Here is a 19,356-nt window from a genome sequence, read left to right as displayed (position 1 = left end):
GCAAAGTTGCTAGGCCTGTTAGTGTTAACCAACGTGAAGACATCGGGGTTCAACCCGTTGATGAACTGATCTGCCTTAGCTTCTTCATCTCCGGCAATTAGCGGTGCAAAACGCAACAGACTATCGAACTTAGCCACGTACTCTTCAATGTTCAGATTCCCTTGCCTCAGATTTGCAAACTCTGCTCCCTTATCCTTACGATACGAGATAGGGAAAAACCGCTTATAAAACTCAGATTTAAAAAGAGTCCAAGTAACCTCTGTACCTCTACTCTCAATTGCTTTCTTTGTCATGATCCACCAGCTCTTAGCACCACCACGCAGCTGATGAATTACTAACCTGATTCGGCGGTCATCTGTGTAGTCAATGGAATCAAACAACTGATCCATATCATCCAACCAACTCTCACAGTCAACTGGATTTTCTGAACCCATCAACAATGGCAGATTGAACGACTGAAACCTCTTCAGCAAGGTTTCCATAGGAGTCGCTGAAGCATCCAACTGATCAACCTCAGTGCTAGCTTGCTCAGTCGCAGGGATAACTGGTGGTGTGTTTCTGTTTATCACTCGACGAGGACCCATCTGATAATCGAAGGTTAGCACACGAGATATCTCAATCGCTACCATCAGTGCCCTTACAACCGCTTGGAATACAGAAAACCAGTCGAGAACAGAAACAGTTATATCTCAAGTAGATCATGCTTTATTAATTTAAATCACACAACCATGTAATTCAAATAATGCTCAAACAATAAAGCATGCTCGCATGGAATTAAGTACACAATTAAATAATTCAAACACATGCGAGGAGTCATTACACACAGACTCGATCTACCCCGCTCACTCTAGTTCGACCAAGAATCTTAACGCTTTGATACCACTTAATGTGAGACCTCGATTCTAAACCACTAATCTCGGATTAAACAACAAGTAAGCGAACAAGAATCCAAGAGTAAAACAATTCAAAAGTTTTTTTTTTTTTTTAAACGCCGCGCGCCCGCGCGAGGAACCAAGCTCACGCGTGCGCGGGCTTCAACATCCGAGACCAACCAAAGGCTCGCGCCCGCGCGAGGTACCAAGCTCGCGCGCGCGCGGGCAAACCATTCAGAGGCCCAACGGAGGCCTCGCGCGCGCGCGGAAGGCCTGGGCAGAAAATGCTCAGGCTGCAGAAGAAAAAGAAAGGATTCCGCGCTTGGTCCGACATGCCTTCAAATACATATGCAATAACAGAGTGTAGGGAAACATGCCATAACAAGTCATGCTTTCAGAAGGCATAAAAACAACCAGAAGTCTAAATCGATACAACAACAACATACTTCGATTTTAGATTACAATCCGAATACAAACTAATTCAAATAACAAAACATATCAAGTTCGAGTTCTAACATGCTTCAATCTTAAACCAGATAAACATGCTAATTCGACTTCTAAACCGAGTCTCACTTCTACTACTTGCCCTCGAAGCTAACCATGCCTCTTCTGACTTGTTCCTGCCCCACCTGTTGCCAAGTACACATACAAAACAAAGCAACAGCCGGATAACCGGTGAGAATGATAATCCCAGTAAAAGCAACATATCAAGTAATGAATACACAACATGCTATCAAACCACATATTCAAGTCGAAGTTAATGATATGCATGTCTTTAAAACCAGGATATCGATTCTGATAAACACGGGATTATTGCTCTGCTTTTGGGATCCCGAGGATGAGATCACGTAACGACTCACCGACTCTCCCAATCGAGGTGGTGCCACGTATCCCACTCCTCTAGACTTTGAGCAACCATAATGAGTATGCTAGCACTAGGCGAAATACTACAACCTAGGCCACTCAATCATAGTTCCCAAACGTCTAACAAAAAGGGCGGTTCTGCCCGCTGAAATCAAAGTAGGCTCAAGATGAATGCATAACAGAAACATAAACATAAGCCACATAACAAAAACTCAATCAATCAACAATTACAAGTTCCACGTGCTAGAACAAGTATCAATGCAATATGTGATTTAAAAAGGGAAACTCGAGAACCAACAGTCCCGAGTATGCTATCCCGCTACGATGACTGCTTTTACCTTTCAATGCAGTAGCTCCAACTCTGGATAAGCTACAAAAGAGATTGTATAAACAACTACACAATCTAACAACAACAAGGCAACGATTCAAGGAAAACTCTTTATACCGTTCTTCGTCCAACTCTCGACGAACAATGCTGCTAACACAGGGCTCGACAAACTCCAACGAATCTGTAAGAATTCAAGAGTTGATCAACAACCACGATCACTCACACACCAAGACTTCAATCAATACAAAAACGATTCGAAAACCCAAAACTCAAACCGACGGCATAACGGCTATAAACTGAACAAACCGGCAATGCAGACAGCAGTTCAATACTGATAACAACTCAATTCAATGCCCAAAACAACAATAACAAAGCAAACCCATCAATCTCAAAATCCACATTTTCGAAAATGGCTTCCAAAAATCATAACAAATCCGGACGTCGCTCTATTTCAAAACTGACAGATAATAAACGATCAGAACTCTGTAGAGAACAACATACTCGAATCTAACTCGATTCTAACAACATCCAAAAACTAGAATGCGTCCGATCGTAGAAGAACTTACAATATAACAGAGCTCTCACTGTTGTGATCGATAATCTGCCTTCAGAAATAATTTCCAACGGCTGGATCGAACGGAAATCAAAATCACAAAGCTTGGAGAGTGTTGGAGGCGTCTTCAATGGTGGAGCTCGGTTGTGAGGAGGAGGAGGAGTGTTTTCAAAGTCAAACAAATGAGTAGATAATATAACAAATCCAATATTTGCGTTTTAGTCCCTGAAATTTCCAAAATTTGCAAAAAGAACCCTGATCAAAATAAAGTCGGCTCGTGAACTCTGCAATCTCCGATTAACTCAAATAAACTCATTTAAGATAAAAACGGGGCGTTACATATCATGTTGAGCATGTATCTCCTTCGAGATAGCCATTATGATGGGTCGTTCAACCCTATTTTCTTGTTGTATGGTCAGACATCGAGAGATGTCGTGATGACGGAGACAGAAGCTACAGTGATCTTGACGAGTGTGAGAGTTACCCCGTGGTCGGATTCTTAGATAGGTACTACACACTCATTTGGCGCCCAGTCCGAGCAGGAATGTACTTGACCAGTTACTGAGACATTTATTTGCATGCATCATATCATTTTGTGTACTGGTATTTGAGAGAGTTTCGCTCACGTCTATTTTTTTTATCATGGCACCCCATTCGACAGAATAGGTTGCAGGTTCTTAGGATTTGGATCAGTGGTTGGTAAGGTGACCAGGGCCTGGGAACAGAAATTGTCGATCGTTTAGTTTAAGTTTATTTTTGATATATGATTTATTTGATTGAGTTGTATATTGATTTGTTGGGTTTCAGTTTTGTTCCGGTTGTATGATGCCGGTTTAGTATTTGTTTTAAGTTTATGCGATTTAATCTGATTATGTTTATTTGTTAAAAGTAATTATATGCCTAAAGTATTGAGTTTGTAGGTGATCCGGGTTGGATCACTACAAATAAGGATAACTAGAAGAGACTTAGAGGAGTTGGGGGGCGGTCACACCCACAGGACCCTTCATTTGGCTGTCTTTGGTAATAAGTGAACACTTAATTAATGGTTAGGAGTTCGATTTCTCCAACTAACACATTTGGATGAGTCTGTCGCACATAATTTTTCAATTATGGTTTACCTTACTAGCATGATTTTTTTTATTACCATTTACCACGTTAGAACGAATAATTAAACCAGTGCGAATTGAAAAATAACGGATATATAAAATCAAATCATCTCATGCCTATTACTTATTCTACTTCTACCATTTCAATATTCATACGATAGCTTTTAAGACACAAAGAGTTCGAATTTGCTCTTGCCTCTACGGACCAGTCAATTTAGGATAAACTCCAATATTTTATATCGTATATTTATCTTTTGTGATTTGATATTCAATATTGAGAAATTGCGATTTTGATAATTTTAGTTCTTCTTTAGCATTATTGTTGTCGTGGCATTGCATACATTAACGTCACGTCGGTGTCATATCAATACCACATCGATGTTATGTCGAAAAAAATACTAATTACTAAAATAAAAAACAGATAAAAGTGAAATTATTTAACAATATGGTGATAAAAAAATTCGGAATCCAAAAAAAAATATATAAAAATCTGTTGTGAAAAGTAAAAATTTATGGTAAAAACTAAAAACTCTAAAACTCAAAATATATATCAAACCAAACACTTATAAAATCTTCTCTCTAAACTTGTGTTATTTCTTCATAAATGTTGAGGTCTATTTATAGATCCTCAATTGAGAAATGTTCAAAAATAAATATGTCATCCATTACATAATCAAAAATTAAAATATCATCACATCACCATCACAATAATTTTCAATCTAATTTTAATATATAATTTCCAATACTCCCCCTTGTGATGATGATCGTGATATTACGTGTTTGTATACTGCCTCGTTAAAAACTTTACTAGGAAAAACCCAGTGGGATAAAAACCATAGCAAGAAAAAAAGAGTGCAGCCACGTAAACTCCCCCTCATGTTAATATGGTCGATTCTTCACATACGCTGTAGATTTCGCATCCCAATATTATATATATGCTTTCTGAATATTGCCGTAGGAAGCGCATTTGTGAAGAGATCTGATGAGTTCTCACTTGATTGAATGTAACAGATATCAATATCTTTATTCTTCTCAAGATCTTGAGTGTAGGCAAAGAACTTTGGGGGGATATGTTTGGTTCTGTCACTTTTGATGTATCCTTCTTTCATTTGAGCAATACATGCAGCATTATCTTCATACAGCGTCACATGATTCTTGTTTACTGATAATCCACAAGAATTTTGGATATGTTGTGTCATTTATTTTAGCCAAACACATTCACGACTTGCTTCATGTAGCGCAATAATCTCGGCGTGATTTGATGAAGTTGTTACTAGTGTTTGTTTCTGTGAACGCCAAGAAATTACTGTGCCTCCACGAGTAAATACATATCCGATTTGGGAACGTGCCTTATGTGGATCAGATAAATATCCAGTATCAGCATAACCAATGATACTTTGATTGGTGTCTTTTGAGTACAAAAGTCCCAAATCTGTCGTTCATCGTAGATAACGGAATATATGTTTAATTCCATTCCAGTGTCTCTTTGTTGGATATGAACTGAATCTTGCTAATAAATTTACAACAAAAGATATATCAGGTCTAGTGCAATTTGCAAGATACATAAGGGCACCAATGACACTTAGATATGGTACTTCTGGACCAAGAATAACTTCATCATCTTCACATGGACGAAATGGATCCTTTTCTATGTTTAATGATCTTACAACCATTGGAGTACTTAATGGATTTGATTTATCCATATTAAAACGTTTAAGGATCTTTTCTGTATAATTTGCCTGGTGAACAAAAATTCCACATTCTTTTTGTTCAATTTGCAAACCCAAGAAATACTTGGTTTTTCCAAGATCCTTCATTTCGAATTCTTCTTTCAAGTACATCATAACTTCTTGAATTTCTTTATTCATTCCAATGATATTTAAATCATCAACATATACAGCAATAATTACACATCCGGATGTTGTTTTCTTGATGAAAGCACAAGGGCATATTGGATCATTTACATATCCCCTTTTCATCAAGTGCTCACTTAGCCGATTATACCACATTCGGCCGGATTGATTCAACCCATATAATGATCTTTGCAATTTTACAGAATAAAATTTTTTGGGTTTTGAACTTTGTGCTTCAGACATCTTAAATCTTTCAGGGATTTTCATGTATGTATCATTATCAAGTGATCCGTATAAGTAAGCTGTAGTAGCCCGTACCCTAATTGAGTAATTAAAGGATTAATGCTAATTAATTGAATTGGGTATCGGACGGATTGGAATCTCCGATGAGCGATCGGAGGCACCGATGTTATTACGTCAGGCATGACGTGTGGTTGGATCGGAAGCTCCGATCAGGACCGGAGGCTCCGATCACCCCTATCCGGAGTCAACAAGTGATATTTTGACACGTGGCAGATCAGGATCTTCGGAAGCTCCGATGGCAGGATCGGACGTTCCGATCGAGGTTCGGACGTTCCGATCAAGGATCGGAAGTTCTGATCGGTGTCTATAAGTAGAAGGCCGAGGCTTCACTTTCATTTGTCAATTCCAAGTTCTCCTTTCCTTTCTAGTCCTTTTGGAGCTGTTCTAGTCTTCTTAGGCTTGGTCCGGAGGTCGGCGAGGCGTTCGGTAGTCGTAGCGGAGTTGTGCCCAAGTTCTGGAGGCATCGACATCAAAGGGCTAACGACGGACGAAGGTATAGCTTTTGCTTCCTATAAATATTTAGGAGTATGCAATAGCTTAGTTAAGGCTTTTAGAGCACTTTAATGATAGTAGTATCATTTGGCAGTGTAGAGCGGACTATAGGCGTGGACCTAGAGTTGGTAGAGCTTGCACTGTATTGAGGTACGAAAGTACTGTACGAGATATCCTGACTGAGTATGCATGTATTATGTGACTGCATGATTTATATGCCATGATATTATGCTGCATTCATTTGCATCTTGCTGTATCTCTTTCGAGATGTCTGTTAGTAGGGTTGTACCCTATCCTGTTAGTGGATGGACTTCCATCGATTTGGGTCCGGCGCATCCACGGTTATCTAGGTATGGGAGCCACCTCCTGAAGCGACGGCACAGCGTGCTACATACCAGGGCCCGGTCTGTCTCTGTTATCTGATCCTTGACCTCGAGTCTATAGGGAGTTCACTTTGCATGCATGTATACTCATACTCTCGCACTGAGCGTTTTATGCTCACGTCTCGTACTCTGTATTTTCTGGACACCCTATTCCATGGGGCAGGTTTGCGATTGGACGAGGAGGGTGGATCCAGGAGGGGCTAGTCAGTGGTTGGCCAGCTAGAGCTTCTCTTAGGTTTTATTACTGTTGTTTGGGTTTATACAGCTATTCGATTTTGGTTGTATATTATTGGATAAATTACATATTCTTTTTTTGGGATTGTATAATGTTTATGGTTTTCGCAGTTTTATTCTGATATCTGTTTTATTAAGTTAATTGCATGCCTAAGTTCTGTTTAGTAGGTGATCCGGGTAAGGGTCACTACATTTATGGTATCAGAGCATGCAAAAGATTTCTTGGGATTTAGTCTCATCTTGAGGTATTTTTGTAGATATCAAATCGTGACGACCAAAGTTCTCATGGCAGTGTTGGTGGGCGTTGGGGTGATGCCGACCGGGAGCCTCGTCGAGAACGGCGTCATCGTCACCATGACGACGAGCGTTTCACTGTGCGTCGATTCTTAGCTATGGGTCCTAAGCCCTTAGTTGGAGGTGAGTCTCCGGAGGATGCGGAGAACTGGTTAGACCACATGGAGACGACTTTTCAGACTTTCCAATGCACCGATGAGCAGAAGGTGGAGACCCTTGGCTATCTTCTGGATGGGCGTGCGCGCAGGTGGTGGAGGTTTACTTCTGCACCTTTTGTTACGGCAAGAGGAGTGGCCACCTGGGCCGAGTTCCGCACAGCTTTCCAAAAGCGGTATTTTCCTCCTGCACTCCGTCAGTCGAAGGCAGGCGAGCTACTGAGTCTGCGACAGGGAGCCATGTCTATCGATGAGTATCAGCAGAGGTTCTTTGATCTGCTATCATATTGCCCCGAGATTGCTGATAGCTCAGAGATGAAGTATAATCTGTTCCTTCAGGGCCTTAACCCTGAGATCCATGACCGTGTGGCGGTTGGCGACGACATGTCCTACGAGGGTTTGGTGAGCCGTTGTCACCAGGCGGAGGACAACATTCGGCGGAACAGGTCTTTCCCTCAGTCGAGGCCTGCTAGTTCTTTGGGTCCCCGTGCCCAAACTTTCAAGAAGTCTGGATCTTCTTCTTCCTCTGGTTCTGGAGGTGTTGTTCGTTTCGGTAAGAAGGACAAGTGTGATCACTGTGGGAAGAACCACCCATCCGACAAATTCCGCAGAGCTTCTGGAGCTTGTTTCCTTTGTGGAGAGACTGGTCATATCCGGAGGGATTGTCCACAGTCTGGGGGAGGCGGTTCTGGTTTTGGTTCAGGATCGGGTTCTCAGGCCACCGTTCAGCAGAGGTCGCAAGGACAGTCTGCTGGGAGTTCTCATTTGAGGCCACGAGCTTCTGGCCAGGTGTTTGCCCTGAGACATGATCAGGCAGTGGAGGAGAATGAGAAAGTCATCGCAGGTACATTTCTGCTTTATGGTATACCTGCTCTTGTACTTATTGACACTGGTGCATCTCATTCCTTCATTTCTGCACGTTTTGTTAAGAGGCATAAGTTACCATGCATTGCACTAGACGTAGTGATGTCTGTTTCTACTCCGACGGGCCAATCTGCTTTGGCTAAGCATCTAGTGATGGGTTGCCCTTTAGAGTTCGAAGGGAACATTCTGTTAGCGAATCTCATGGTCCTGGCGATGGACGACTTTGATTGCATTCTGGGAATAGATATGTTGACTACCTATCGAGCTTCAGTGGACTGCTATCAGAGATTAGTACGCTTTCATCCGGAAGGGAGTGAGAGTTGGTTTTTCTATGGTGAGGGAGCGCGACCCCCGATGCCTTTGGTATCAGCTTTGAGAGCCTGTCGAGCTCTAGAGTCTGGCGGGGAAGGCTACCTTATCTATGCAGTTGATTTGTCCGCTAAGAGTATTGGGATAGAAAGCATTCCTGTTGTGGATGAATTTCCAGATGTGTTTCCTGATGAGATTCCGGGTTTTCCTCCTGCTAGGGAAGTCGAGTTTGGCATAGAGTTGATGCCGGGTACTTCGCCTATTTCTAGAGCACCGTATTGTCTGGCTCCGTCAGAGATGCGAGAATTGAAGAATCAGCTACAGGATCTTTTGGACAAGGGGTACATTCCTAGTGTGTCTCCTTGGGGAGCTCCTGTTCTCTTCGTAAAGAAGAAGGATGGGTCGATGCGGCTGTGCATTGACTATCGGCAGCTGAATCGAGTCACTGTGAAGAACAAGTATCCATTGCCTCGTATTGATGACTTGTTTGATCAGCTGCAGGGCACGTCAGTTTACTCCAAGATTGACTTGAGATCTGGGTATCATCAGTTGAGAGTCCGTGATCAGGACGTAGCCAAGACTGCATTCCGTACTCGCTATGGGCATTACGAGTTTCTAGTGATGCCATTTGGTTTGACTAATGCGCCGGCTATATTCATGGATTTGATGAACCGTGTCTTCAGGGTGTTGGAAAACTGGCGGTCAGATCAATCACGATTGATACCCGGTGCAGCGGAAGTTTAAAAATTTTGTTATGGAACAATTCCATAGTGTGGGTATCAACCGTTCAACGATTAAATTATTGTGTGTGTAAAATTTAAATAACAGTTATTAAATTTTACCTTCAATCTCGCAACGAGATTAATGGACACCAACAGATTTGATCTGCTCTTGTTGTCTCTCCCTGGAACCGATGAACTCCTTCAATCAGGTCCACGAACAGAGGTTTGATCCCTCTGATAGATTGCACTAGAAAATCTATCAGAAGTTTTCTGCGAAGAGATTACACGAATCTGATTCGTTATTCCTGACCGCGATTCAAAATCACAGACCGGAATTTTCTCGGGCAGAGGGGAGGGGTCGGCCGAAATTTTCTTTTAGAGAGACTAGGGTTTTCGATTTTTTTGCTCTCAAAAATTATGACCTGTTGTGTGTAATTTCTGTACTGAAATAACTTATTTATAATGCAGGCCACTAACACCTTAGGGCCCATTAGTCATAAGCTAGGGCCCGACAAGCAAAGCCCGCACGTTCAGAAATTAATATAAAATTCATCGTGACTCCGATTGATGAACTGATTTCACCAATGTGCACAGAAACCATTTCTGCACATTTTAAAGTCAAAATAAATTTTCCTGAATCCGAATTCAGTGGTTTCCAAAAATGTCCATCCCTATGTCATTTTAGGAAATCCTACTCCCTTACTCTTATTTAAGAAGTCCAACTCCTTAGTTCATTAAATTTAACTCTTTAAATTTAACTATCTCAACGGGGATTAAAACTCCATTACACTGTGTGACCCTCAATGGTTCAGGGATACAGCTAGCCGTGGGCTCACAACTCCTTGTGACTCGGAACAACACTTTCCGACTTGCCCAACGAATCATGGTAAAGCGCCTAGCAACATCGCCCCATGATTCCCTAGGTATCACTGATAGTGCCTACAAGAACCAGTAGATTTTGGTTAGCGTACAGTACGGTCCCTTCATCCATATATCCCGATCGAATCAACAACCATTGGTATATCGAGAGTCGCTCAAGATTCGATAACTATGCAATACATCTTGAAGATCAAATTAGTGACATCGCATGTGCTACTAAGAAACCATTTCTTAAATCACATCAATTACTCTGGCCAGAGATTTATCACACTAATATCTCCTCAGATCGCATAGGATATCCACACTCGCAAGTATGTGGTGAATCCTTGACAACAATGCATTGACTCCTATATGTGTCGTAACTGTACCCAATCTCGACACCTGATGACCCCCATAGAGTCGGTAAACGAGTCAAAGCACAGCACTAGCATATAGAGTCTCCATGATGTTTCAAGTCGTAAGGACTAATGGTGTACAACCAAAACCGCGGACTTAATCCACTCGATAAGTGATAACCACTTGGAAAGTCCGGATAGGGTAGTTCGATTATTCATCCTATGAATATCCATTTGCATGCTTCGAACATCTCCATGTTCCCTACCAATGAAACGTGGTACTCCGCATCGCAAATGCTAGTCTCAAACTCGAGCGATCCTTATCCTTATTATCGGACGGCTCAATCGACTAGGAACGGTTTTAGAACATACAGTGACTATAAGATGTATTTCATGATAGACATCTCCATGTTCTACCACATCTTACATACACTATAGTATATTCAAGGTCTTTATCAAAACAACAATAGTATATCACAATATAACAATATGAAGTAATATAAAGTCATTGCCATAAAAGTGTAAATAATATTAAACAAAAGATTGTTTATACAAAGAGTCATCAAAGCCCATAGCCACACAGTTGGCTCACTGGGCACCCACTCTTACAATCTCCCACTTGCCCTATAGCCAACTAGTCATACTACGTAGACCCATTGCTTCGCGATGTTTGTCAAACAATGGTCCTGCAAGGGCTTAGTAAGCGGATCAGCGATATTGTCTGCAGAGGCCACTCGTTCGACAATGATGTCTCCTCTTTCCACAATCTCCCGGATTATGTGGTATTTCCTCAGTACGTGTTTGGATCTTTGATGAGACCTTGGTTCCTTTGCTTGAGCAACGGCACCCGTGTTGTCACAGTACACCGGGACTGGACCAACAAATTCAGGAATGACGCCCAACTCTTGGACGAACTTCCTCATCCAAACGGCCTCTTTAGCAGCAGCTGATGCTGCAATGTATTCAGCCTCAGTGGTGGAATCCGCTGTGGTGTCCTGCTTGGAACTCTTCCAAGAGACAGCACCGCCATTGAGCATGAACACAAATCCAGAGGTTGACTTCGAGTCATCCACATCACTTTGGAAGCTAGAGTCGGTATAGCCTTCCAATTTGAGTTCTCGTCCTCCATAAACCATGAACATATTCTTAGTCCTTCGCAAGTACTTAAGAATGTCCTTCACGGCTTTCCAATGCATTTGACCAGGATTAGACTGATATCTGCTCGTGACACTCAGAGCAAATGCTACATCCGGTCTGGTAGATATCATCCCATACATGATACTACCTATAGCTGACGCATATGGTACATGTGTCATATTCTCTATCTCTTCATCAGTCTTGGGACACATAGACTTGGATAGAGAAACTCCATGACACATGGGTAGATGTCCTCTTTTGGACCCATCCATTGAAAACCGTTTCAATATGGTATCGATGTAGGTTGATTGAGTGAGTCCTATCATTCTCTTAGACCTATCTCTATAGATCTGTATCCCAAGAATGTAGGATGCCTCTCCCAAATCCTTCATCGAAAATCTACCTGATAACCATATCTTTGTTGACTGCAACATCCCTACATCATTCCCAATGAGTAGGATGTCATCAACATAAAGTACTAAGAATGTCACCGCATCCTTAACTACTTTCTTGTACACGCAAGGTTCCTCCGGGTTCTTGATGAAACCAAAATCTTTTATTGTTTCATCAAATTTCTGGTTCCAACTTCTTGATGCTTGTTTTAGACCATAAATTGATCTCTGAAGCTTGCATACCTTATGCTCGCTTCCCATGGATGTGTACCCCTCAGGCTGCTTCATATAGATTTCCTCCTTAATGTCTCCATTAAGAAAAGCAGTCTTCACATCCATTTGCCATATCTCATAGTCATACCATGCAGCTATGGCAATTAGGATTCTTATGGACTTGAACATTGCAACTGGTGAAAAGGTTTCGTCATAGTCAACTCCTTGCCTTTGAGTATAACCTTTAGCCACCAATCGCGCCTTGTAGGTCAATACCTTACCATCAGGCCCAAGCTTTCTCTTGTAGATCCATTTACACCCTATCGGAACAATTCCATCGGGAGGATCTACTAAAGACCAAACTTGGTTTGTATGCATCGAATCCAATTCTGACTGCATAGCTTCAAGCCATAAATTCGAATCCGCATCAGAAATTGCTTCCTTGAAGTTTCTTGGATCACATCCAATGTCGGGTTCATCTTGATCCCCTTCAAGAAGAAGACCATATCGAACTGGAGGTCTAGAAGTCCTTTCGGATCTTCTAGGTGCAGGCGTGTCCAGCAATGGTTCCTGAGGTGTAGGATCGTTATTTTGTATTTCGGGTTCTTCTCGAACTTCTTCGAGTTCCATCATCTCGCCTTTCTTATCCAATAAGAATTCCTTCTCCAAGAAGGTGGCATTCCTAGAAACAAACACCTTTGTTTCAGCAGGATAATAGAAATAATATCCGATTGAATTCTTCGGATACCCTACAAAATAACATAAGCTGGATCGACTATCCAACTTATTTCCCACTATCCGCTTCACGTAAGCAGGACATCCCCAAATCCTCAAGTACGAATACTTAGGAGCTTTGCCATTCCATAACTCGTATGGTGTTTTGTCCACTGCTTTAGTGTGGACGTTGTTCAACAACAATACCGCCGTTTCAAGCGCATAGCCCCAAAACGAAGGTGGAAGCTCAGTGAAGCTCATCATAGATCGAACCATGTCCAACAAAGTTCGATTACGACGCTCCGATACACCATTAAGCTGTGGTGTCATAGGAGGAGTCCACTGAGAGAGAATCCCATTCTCTTTTAGATAGTCCAAAAACTCGGTACTCAAGTATTCTCCACCTCGATCCGATCGAAGTGCTTTAATACTTTTACCTAGCTTGTTTTCTACTTCAGCCTTGAATTCTTTGAACTTTTCAAATGCTTCAGACTTATATTTCATTAAATATAAATACCCATACCTAGAATAATCATCAGTAAAGGTAATGAAGTAGGTGTGGCCATGTTGAGTCCCTACTCTAAATGGACCACAAACATCTGTATGGATCAAATCCAACAGATTTTGACTACGCTCAGGCTTCCCCTTAAAATGAGATTTAGTCATTTTTCCTTTTAGGCAGGATTCACAAGTAGGTAGAGAGTTAATATCAGACATATCAAACATGCCCTCTCCCACTAGCTTGTTCATCCTCCTTGAGGAAATATGACCTAGTCTAGCGTGCCAAAGGTTTGCCGGGTTTTGACTATCGATTTTCCTTTTGTTTGTTGTCGCCGGTTTGTCAATACAATTCACTGGAACGTCTTTTAGTTTTAAATTGTATAGATCGTTTTCAAATTGTCCATTTCCAATTAAACATTCATTCTTGTAAATATTGCAAATCCCATTTACAAAATTACAAGAATAACCATCTTTATCAAGCATAGAAATAGAAATAATGTTTTTAATTAAATCTGGCACAAATAAAACATCTCTCAACAATAATTTAAAACCATTCTGCAAAATCAAACAAACATCTCCAATGGCCGTAGCTTCAACTCTGGAACCATTCCCGAGCCTCAGCTGGGTCTCACCCATTCTAAGCCTGCGACTTCTTGTCATCACCTGCAAATCATTGCAAATGTGAGATCCACATCCGGTATCCAATACCCAAGAAGTTGTATTAAGTGACATGTTTATTTCGATATAGAACATACCCTTTGCAGTTCCTAACTGCTCAAGATACTCCTTGCAGTTGCGCTTCCAATGACCCGGCTTCTTGCAGTAATGGCAAACATCCTTGGATTTTCCATTGTTTGAAGCCTTTGTCTTTTGCTTCTTCTCGGGTTCCACTTTCTTGGGTGGGGCAGAACGTTTCTTGCCCTTCATACTTGGCCCTTTCTTAGCAGAAGATGAGGAGCCCACCAAGAAAGCTGGCTTATCCTTCTTAAGTGTGGATTCATATGTAACGAGCATATTGACCATCTCTTCAAGGGTGGCCTCTATCTTGTTCATATTAAAATTTATCACGAATCCATCAAATGAAGAAGGAAGAGATAGAAGCAGCAAGTCCACATTGAGTTCATGCTCCAACACCAAATCAAGGGTCGCTAACTTCTGTATGAGCCAAATCACTCGTACCCCATGATCACGGACCGAAGTCCCTTCACGCATGCGGCACGTCATCAACTCCTTAACAGTAGAGAACCTTTCAGCCCTCGACTGAGCCCCAAAAAGTTCCTTGAGTTGCGCGTGAATGTCAGCAGCATTCACCGTGTCCTCAAATCGCCTCTGGAGTTCATCAGACATCGAGGCTTGCATATAGCATTTGGTCTTGATGTCATGGTCACACCATGCATCAAGTTTGGCCAATTCCTCCGGACTTATGTCAGCTGGTGCTTCCTTCGGAGGTGCTTTCTCTAACACGTAGAGCATTTTCTCCGAAGTTAAGACAATCTTCAACTTCCGGAACCATTCCGTATAGTTGGCGCCAGTCAACTTGTTTTGTTCGAGGATCGAGAATAATGGATTTCGCGAATTCATTGTATGAAATACTGAAAAGAAAAACAGACATATATCAATGATTGTTTAACAATTTACTAAGACATAAAATAGGCGAATTTAATTTTATGAATCTCACTCCCACTATTTTAACGATTTCACCACCCTCTAGTGAAAACGGGAAACTTTTTCCTTAGTGAGAACATGGAGTCCAATTGACAAACTTATGGTCCCGAATAATATCAGCCAACCATAATTCTCAAAAGGTAGAGCCCAATTGCTTCCAAAGCAACCCCCATGTGTTTACCTCATGTCCAATAAGGGCCCAATAATATGACGCCGTTTAAAGTGACATGTCAAGATGACCCATCAATATTAAGTTGTGATGGACGGTCGCCATGTGGATCCCCCAATAATATGAGCCGATCCCATGGGAGTTCCACCCAACTTACAACATTTGTCGATCCAATGTACAGCTTTCCGACGGACGGGCCCCCCCAATAATATGAGCCGGACCGTATCCGCGGGTAGCATCACATACATTGACCGTTGATGGAAGGTAGGAACATTTAAACAATATTTAAATTTCCTTTATTTATCTTGATATAAATTTTAAATCATATTTAAAATGAGGGATTTTATTTATAAAATTATTTGTCTCATCATATTTAATTTATTGCATGCATTGCCGGATTCACGCAATTTATGTCTAAACATGCATACAATCATAATATCACATATTATATAGGATGATCGATTCCATTTCTAATTGACCCGTGGTTGCCAATCACGGGTCTTAGTCCAATCCTAGGTAATATGCAGTATGCAAATGCAATCCTATTACATATGCTTCCAATTTACATTTCTTCAGTCTTCATTGTCTGCTGGGCCCACCATCTTCAAATCTTGATCTCCCACTAAATCTAATGTATTTACAATAAATAACAATGACAAGTAGGGGATACATTTTTAGGGGGTGGGAACGGGCTATAAACCAAGCCCACTTTTATTACATATGACATTCATATCGGGCCATAAACCAGGCCCATTAATAAAACCAACAATAATAAAGACAAAATGTAAATTCCTAACATACACCTACAAAATTGGTCATGGCAATCGATCATCCTTATCCAATAACATTTAATTCAAAATTAATTTATTGGATAACATGCTGTGGCAATTCAAATTTAAACAAGATAAAATCATATTTTATATATAAAATCTCATTTCACATATAAAATCATATTTTATCTCTATATCAAATAAAATCATATTTTATCTATAAAATCCAATTTTACAAATAAAATCATATTTTACTTAATATATCATAAGATCATATCTTATCATCAATTGTACCAAAATAATTGATTTCAAAATTCAATTTACGGATAAAATATTAAAATTTTCCAAAAAATTCAAATTTATCCAAAATCAATTTTAAAATTTACGGACTCGAACAATTCGATCCGAAATCTCGTGAACCAATCAAAAACAATTTTTTGACCGGACCAAAAATAAAATTTTAAATATTAAAATTAATTTTTAAATAAAAATATAATTTTTCCCGCGGGCCGCCCGGGACACTCCCGGGCCGGCCCGCACCCGGGGCGCGGCCGGGGGCAGCCCGGCTGCCCCCTTAGGGCAGCGCCTGGCGCTGCGCTGGGCGGCGCCGAGCGCCGCCCCTGGGCAGCGCACAGCGCTGCCCTGGGCGGCGACGGTCGCCGCCTTGGGCGGCGCCGTGCGCCCCCTTTGGGCGGCGCCGTGCGCCGCCCGGGGCAGCAACAATTGCTGCCCCACCGGGCAGCGATCCAATCGCTGCCCGGGTTTTGCCCCGAAAAAAAAATTTTATTTAAAAATATTTATTTTGTTTCAAAAACCGAGACTCAAAAATTTTGTACAATTGATTAATTTAATCGTTTGATCTGAGCAACCTGGCTCTGATACCACTGTTGGAAAACTGGCGGTCAGATCAATCACGATTGATACCCGGTGCAGCGGAAGTTTAAAAATTTTGTTATGGAACAATTCCATAGTGTGGGTATCAACCGTTCAACGATTAAATTATTGTGTGTGTAAAATTTAAATAACAGTTATTAAATTTTACCTCCAATCTCGCAACGAGATTAATGGACACCAACAGATTTGATCTGCTCTTGTTGTCTCTCCCTGGAACCGATGAACTCCTTCAATCAGGTCCACGAACAGAGGTTTGATCCCTCTGATAGATTGCACTAGAAAATCTATCAGAAGTTTTCTGCGAAGAGATTACACGAATCTGATTCGTTATTCCTGACCGCGATTCAAAATCACAGACCGGAATTTTCTCGGGCAGAGGGGAGGGGTCGGCCGAAATTTTCTTTTAGAGAGACTAGGGTTTTCGATTTTTTTGCTCTCAAAAATTATGACCTGTTGTGTGTAATTTCTGTACTGAAATAACTTATTTATAATGCAGGCCACTAACACCTTAGGGCCCATTAGTCATAAGCTAGGGCCCGACAAGCAAAGCCCGCACGTTCAGAAATTAATATAAAATTCATCGTGACTCCGATTGATGAACTGATTTCACCAATGTGCACAGAAACCATTTCTGCACATTTTAAAGTCAAAATAAATTTTCCTGAATCCGAATTCAGTGGTTTCCAAAAATGTCCATCCCTATGTCATTTTAGGAAATCCTACTCCCTTACTCTTATTTAAGAAGTCCAACTCCTTAGTTCATTAAATTTAACTCTTTAAATTTAACTATCTCAACGGGGATTAAAACTCCATTACACTGTGTGACCCTCAATGGTTCAGGGATACAGCTAGCCGTGGGCTCACAACTCCTTGTGACTCGGAACAACACTTTCCGACTTGCCCAACGAATCATGGTAAAGCGCCTAGCAACATCGCCCCATGATTCCCTAGGTATCACTGATAGTGCCTACAAGAACCAGTAGATTTTGGTTAGCGTACAGTACGGTCCCTTCATCCATATATCCCGATCGAATCAACAACCATTGGTATATCGAGAGTCGCTCAAGATTCGATAACTATGCAATACATCTTGAAGATCAAATTAGTGACATCGCATGTGCTACTAAGAAACCATTTCTTAAATCACATCAATTACTCTGGCCAGAGATTTATCACACTAATATCTCCTCAGATCGCATAGGATATCCACACTCGCAAGTATGTGGTGAATCCTTGACAACAATGCATTGACTCCTATATGTGTCGTAACTGTACCCAATCTCGACACCTGATGACCCCCATAGAGTCGGTAAACGAGTCAAAGCACAGCACTAGCATATAGAGTCTCCATGATGTTTCAAGTCGTAAGGACTAATGGTGTACAACCAAAACCGCGGACTTAATCCACTCGATAAGTGATAACCACTTGGAAAGTCCGGATAGGGTAGTTCGATTATTCATCCTATGAATATCCATTTGCATGCTTCGAACATCTCCATGTTCCCTACCAATGAAACGTGGTACTCCGCATCGCAAATGCTAGTCTCAAACTCGAGCGATCCTTATCCTTATTATCGGACGGCTCAATCGACTAGGAACGGTTTTAGAACATACAGTGACTATAAGATGTATTTCATGATAGACATCTCCATGTTCTACCACATCTTACATACACTATAGTATATTCAAGGTCTTTATCAAAACAACAATAGTATATCACAATATAACAATATGAAGTAATATAAAGTCATTGCCATAAAAGTGTAAATAATATTAAACAAAAGATTGTTTATACAAAGAGTCATCAAAGCCCATAGCCACACAGTTGGCTCACTGGGCACCCACTCTTACACAGGGAGTATTTGGACAAGTTTGTCGTGGTCTTCATTGACGACATCTTGGTGTATTCGCGTAACACGGAAGAGCATGTTTCTCACTTGCGGTTGGTACTGCAGACTCTTCGAGATAAGCAATTGTACGCCAAGCTGATCAAGTGTGAGTTCTGGATGGATAGAGTGGTCTTTTTTGACCATATCATATCCAGGGAGGGGATTTCTATTGATCCAAGCAAGATTGAAGCGGTACTTAATTGGTCACGTCCGACGACAGTTGCTGAGATCCGTAGTTTTCTGGGTCTAGCAGGGTATTATCGTCGCTTCATTTTGAACTTCTCTCAGTTAGCTCGACCGTTGACGCAGCTTACTCGCAAGGGTGTGGATTTCGAGTGGTCCTCCGAGTATGAGGAGAATTTCCGTGAGCTTCGACGGCGGTTGACTTCTGCGCCGGTGTTGGCATTACCGTCCGGATCTGGAGGGTATGTGGTATACACGGATGCTTCTCTTCAGGGGTTAGGTT

The sequence above is a fragment of the Henckelia pumila genome, chromosome 2 (genome assembly GCF_033568475.1).
Source record: "Henckelia pumila isolate YLH828 chromosome 2, ASM3356847v2, whole genome shotgun sequence".
Lineage (NCBI taxonomy): Eukaryota > Viridiplantae > Streptophyta > Magnoliopsida > Lamiales > Gesneriaceae > Henckelia > Henckelia pumila.
This window is presented reverse-complemented; position numbering follows the sequence as displayed.